This window comes from Triticum dicoccoides, chromosome 7B (genome assembly GCF_002162155.2).
Source record: "Triticum dicoccoides isolate Atlit2015 ecotype Zavitan chromosome 7B, WEW_v2.0, whole genome shotgun sequence".
In the NCBI taxonomy this organism is placed as follows: domain Eukaryota; kingdom Viridiplantae; phylum Streptophyta; class Magnoliopsida; order Poales; family Poaceae; genus Triticum; species Triticum dicoccoides.
In genome coordinates this window covers 627,104,669-627,110,005 of record NC_041393.1, presented here as the reverse complement: position 1 = coordinate 627,110,005, position 5,337 = coordinate 627,104,669, and the positions used below count along the sequence as shown (strand labels likewise).

General features: G+C 42.0%; 1 long non-coding RNA gene across 1 annotated transcript; it reads left to right on the top strand.

Annotated features, from left to right (window-relative positions):
- The first annotated feature begins 3,877 nt into the window (after nt 1–3,877).
- LOC119338052 lies at nt 3,878–4,739 on the top strand. The gene is made up of 2 exons (XR_005163772.1): nt 3,878–4,335; nt 4,428–4,739. It is a non-coding gene; the product is annotated as an uncharacterized LOC119338052 (long non-coding RNA).
- Nucleotides 4,740–5,337: the final 598 nt, after the last annotated feature.

Genomic DNA, 5,337 nt, shown 5'->3' with positions numbered 1-5,337 from the left:
TATAACGTAAGATGTGTTTCTCTAATTTTTTTCACCCATATCATATTTTTGAGATTTTCAACTATCTGAGGTGGTGCTATTTTTTGTGTGTCCCCTTTTTTCGTAACAACCCGTACTGGGCTTTCCTTCTTTTTCTTTGAGACAACTACCGGGCTTTTGTAAAGACCATGAAAAATGGACTTTTTTATGTGTTTGTGCGCCCCGAAAAAAAATTACGAGTAGAAGAATCTAACCTCGGTCTCAGTGAAGACTGCCTCCGCAGGCAGAACGAGAGTCCCTGTCGGACGTCCATGTGCGTCAAGAAGCTCATGTGCGTCCATGTGCGTCCATGTGCTTCGCACAGGGTCCATCCAACTGGATCGGCCCATTCGCATTTCAAATAAAAAAACGTAATGCTGGAACACTGTAGCGGGACGGTACTGTACCATTTGGTTCACTGCAGCGCCACATTTCTTTGCTCCGTTTTTATTTTCGAATATTTTGAACATATGAATGTATACGCTGAAAAAAAATTCGAATACACATTGAACATTTTTAATTTATATTGAACAATGTTCAAATACGCATTGAACATTTTGTAATGTATATTGACCAATTTTTTAATACGCATTGAACATTTGTGTAATGTACATTGAACAATTTTTGAATGCACATTGAAAATTTGTGTAATATAGGCTGAAAAGAATTCAAATACACAATGAAAATTTTTAGTATTCGTTGGAAAAAAACTTAATATACGATGAACATTACACAATGAAAATTTTTAGTATTCATTGAAAAAAAATCTTAATATACGATGAATATTTTATAATGCACAGTGAATCTTTTTGTAATATACCATGAATAGTTTTTTAGTATACGATGAACATTTGTAATAGACAATAAAATTTTGTATGATGCACGAAACAATAAAAGGGGAAATAAAATAATATAAACAAGAAAAGGAAAAAAGTAAAAAGAAGAGAAAAGAAACAGTAAAGACGACCGTTGGCCGGCCCAAACTGGGGCGTCGGGTGGGACGTCTTCAACGAAGCCTCGCCTCTTTTTTTTTCTTTTGAGAAGTTGCACGTTTATATTAGTAACATCAGCAGATTACAACATACATGGCAAATCTTAGGAGAAATCCAAAGAGACAGCACACCAAGCGAAATTACAAGTAAAGAAAAATTACATAAAAAATCTTCCTGGCCCTTACAACCACCAACAAAACGACCACAATTTTCAGCCACCGCTGTCGCCAAAGCGTCCGTCGAAAAGGAGAAGAGATGGTCTCCATCAAGCCAAGATCCAAGAGAAAGCCATAACAGCAAAATTGCATTGTGAGCCTTTGAACAGGCAAATGGCGCCGCACTTGTCGCCGTCTGTTGTGGGCCGGAGCAAATCTCCATACCTCTTGGATCGTGATTCTGAAGTCTTCATGTGGCAACACTGTCGAGGGGCTCCATAACTACCAACCATCTTCCACCGTCGACCATCTTGAAGCCCTTGCCTGGATACACATCTGTGACTCCTCGCCGTCGTAGAACACCGTCAAGGTAGTGGTCCTATACACGTTTTTCACCATTTTTCCTATACACGTTTTTCAACATTTTTCAAATGCTTGATTAACATTTTTCGGATACAGGATTAACATTTTTTAATACATGGTCAACAATTTTTCGTTGGTTTATTTTGTTTCTTTTTTGGTTTTTATTTATTGGTTTTAGTTGTTTCTTTTTGTTTTTCATTTTACATTCTTATATATATGTTCAAAAAATTTCAAATACTTGTTCAACATTTTTATATACATGATCAATATTTTTCAAATATTGGTTCCACATTTTTTTCAAATACTTGTTCAACATTTTTCATGCCTGTACGACATAGAGCTATATATCATGGAGTGAAGAAGGAGATTGATAGTTGAGTGTGTTCTGAAGAAAATGTCCACCCCATGGAGTGAAGAAGGAAATTGATAGAGAAATGCGTTCTAAAGAAATTTTTCACCCCACGACTTAAGTATTATTATTTTTCTCCCGTTGCAACACACGGGGATGTTTGCTAGTACTACTTTGTGTCAATGTGTAGCAATCATTTGCGAAATCTCCTAAAAGATTTATGACAATCTTATGAATCAAGAATATTGTTCCATGCCCAATTATAAGATTTTTCGCCTAAAAGTTGAACACGAAAAACCTAAAAAAATGTTTGTGACATTTAAAACATGTTCCCTTGTTACACAAAAATGTAGTGACATTTTTAAAAATATGTATACAATGTAAAAAAAGTTAGTAAGTTAAAACTATATTTCATGCCATTTAAAAAATGCGAATATATGGGCGGAAACCCTATCCCCGCGCCGTCGCAATCCCCCTCTCCCCTCTCGATTTCTCGTCGCGGTGACTCAAATCCTCCGCACGGTGAAGAGGGAGCCGGAGGAGCCGGTGTGGTCGGGCAGTGGCGTCCTCGGGCCAGAGGATTTCCTCCCCCCGGCAGAGGGGGAGATCTTCGAGCGGGCCATCTTCACGCGTAGTGCACGGGAGGAGGAGGAGGCGGAACAGCGTCGTCGAGGTCTAGCTGAGCTCGACGACATCCTCCTCAAGCAGGGGCTCGCCAAGGCGCAGGACTTCGATGCCAACCTCGAGGGATGACGCCACGAAGCCAAGGCGCAAATGACATCTACGTCGACCTCTTCTCCTACGACGACGACGATTGAACACCTCCTCCACCGCACCCGAATGGCTCCGGTGAGCAAAATTTTGGCAGTAGGGTTTACGGTGGCCGCCGCGATTCCGATCTACTTTGTACAAATATGCTATGTATGATATATGTATGATGATCAAGTACTACGAACGCTGCTAGTTCTACTGAAGTAGTTTGATTTCTCCCGTGAAGTTCTGATTTCAAATTTTACACGTTCATTTTACGTTTCTGTTCTGCCGCCGTTGTTTTCGGTCCGTATCTGAGGCATTGTGAGAACTGAAAACTCAGTTTACATGTCTGCGTTTTAAGAGTTCTGCTGGAGATGCTCTAACTGCATTTCCCGACATTTAACAGATATACTTCAAATTCGATGTGGGTGATGCATGTGTCGCTGCAAGCAGCAAGCGGGTCTGTCATGAGCATGCCAAACTGTAGGGAGGATGACATGTCGAATTTTCAATAATCACACACAATTCATTTTCATCCGTTTTTAGGACATGCGCTAAGATTAAACACATATACTTAAATACTTTTTCTTAAACTTATAATACTTTTTTTAGATACATGAAGTTCAAATTGTAATCATCTTCAATAAACACGTGGAAATTCATTTGAACTATAGAAAATATTATAGAACTTTTGAGATACATGTACTTGAAAGAGGAATTATTTTCAGTAAGCACATGAAAAATCATTTGAAATATAGAAAATATGAAATAGATTCTAAAATTATTGAAACTCTTACGAAAGAACATATATGTAGTATATATTAATGTAAAAATGTATTGTGGTTTATAAGAAAACATTTTTGTTTTGCATAACAAGTGACATGTAAGTTAACTTATCCTTATGAGAAGGTGAAATTAAGGTTTGAGCAAGAGAAAAATAGGCTAAGTAAGTCACTTCACAAGAGCCGTAATTAGTTACTTCAAAATAGAAAAATAAATCCAATTCTGGGCCAGACTCACCCCGTCACTCGGCTGGGTTAATGTCCACATTAGTCCACTAGGGTTCCTGGCTGGTAAAGGCATGTATCCTGGGTTGGGAGAATCCTGCATTCTGATTGGCTGCTCCAACCATCCCACGGATCAAGCGTCTCCACCGTCCGATACACCTACATCCAACGGCAATAACTCAAGCCTGTCTCTCTCTTCTTTCTTCCACCAACCCCGCAAAAGCACAGACCTCCGCCGAAACCAAACTTCCCCCAATTCGTTCTTCTTCTTCCTCAATCCCTGACTCCCATTGCCTCCGCCGTTTCCCTTCCATTTCCCCCGATTCACGGGCAGGTCTTGCTAGGAGGCCGCACCAAAAAAACAGATGGAGCCGGCCACCATCTCCCCAGCAACAACCATCCTTTCCTCCGCATCCTGCAACCATCCCGACGGCGCGACAACGGCGTCGTCCCCAGTGGCGGCAACCGGTCGTCCTCAAGGATGGAGCCATCTGACGCCGCGACAACGCCCTCGTCCCTGGTGGGAGCAACGCCTCTGAAGGCCGACCTAGGACCTGGGGCAGCGGTGCCGTCGATGCGGGTGGTGCTTGGGTCGTTGTAGAGCGCAAGCGACTCATGCCGCGGAGGCGACACTGAGCCAGCACCGAGCCCATGCCGTCGGGCCGAGGGGTTCGCGTTCGTCGCCTATACCACGGGCAGTGAGTCCCCTGCCCCACCAGCTCCTCTTCCCTGTCTTTTACACTTTTTTCACGGGCTGTCTTCTACACTTTCTTCTGATTTTTCGATGCAGTATATCTTGTTCACGCACAAGAAACGACGGTTCCATGTGTAGATTGACTGCTCATGAGCATGGATCCAGGCGATATGGTGGTGAAGATGCCGGCACCCTTCGATGACGTCGGAGGGGGCGACTAGATCTACCTCCAGAAAGGCATCTGAATGACCCCCGGTTGTTGTCCGTCGAGCGATGGGCAGCGTGAGAGGGGTGGTGGGGTGCAAGCTTGGGAAGTAGCATAGAGTGTTCTCTGCCGAAGAATCTTTGGGACATTTCTCTCGTTTTGCTCCTGTACATGTGTACTGTCCGGAAATGTTTGTAATTTTATATTTTTGGTATTTTTTCCTTTTATGTAAATGTTATTTTTTTACTATGTTCATGTAATTTCGTTTTATTTAATGACATAGCATTTTTTTTAAATGGTATTGGCTCAAATTTTTCATAAACCAAGAGAAATGTCAGATGGGTTAATCTCTTGGCCTGAAATAAGTGGGCCTTGCACTGACCTGAAATTTAATGGGCCAAATTTTCAATCGGGTTGATTACCACATGGGCATGTCAGTCTTAGAACGTTGAAATTTAGCGGGCCGAAATTCTTATTGGGCCGATTACTTCATGGGCCACCACGTCAGATCCATTTCAGATGCTGATGTGGCAGTGAAGTTAACGTCGTTGTAAGCACGTTAGTTAAGTGCCATCCATGACAGTCAAGAACCGTCATGGATCCATGACGGTTTTGGATTACTGTCATGGAGCATGCATTGGTCAAATTATGACGCGATATACATGACGGATTTCAAATCTGTCATGGATATCCTGCCATGACAGACTTATGAAGGTCTGTGACGGATTAAGACCATCATGGATTAACAGGATTCTTGTAGTGATGTCGACGCTAGCTTCGTCACAGGCGCATGAAGCAATC